Genomic DNA, 293 nt, shown 5'->3' with positions numbered 1-293 from the left:
GAGAACTCTCTGTTCAGCTCCTTAGCCCATCTTTTAATTGGGTTATTTCTTATCTTGATTCTCTATTTTTTTGAGTTCGTTATATATTCTGGACATTAAACCTCTCTTAGATGTGTCACTGGTGAAGATTTTCTCCCATTCTGTGGGTTTTCTGTTCGCTTCTCTGGTTGCCTCTTTGATGTACAGAAGCTTTCTTTTTAGTTTAATGAGGTCCTATTTGATAATTCTTGCCCTTGTTTCCTGAGCAATTGATGTCCAGTTTAGAAAATCCTTTCCAACACCTATGTCTTATA

Source organism: Nannospalax galili, unplaced genomic scaffold (genome assembly GCF_000622305.1).
Source record: "Nannospalax galili isolate Female #2095 unplaced genomic scaffold, S.galili_v1.0 scaffold492, whole genome shotgun sequence".
NCBI lineage: Eukaryota > Metazoa > Chordata > Mammalia > Rodentia > Spalacidae > Nannospalax > Nannospalax galili.
Note: the sequence above shows the minus strand (reverse complement) of the source record.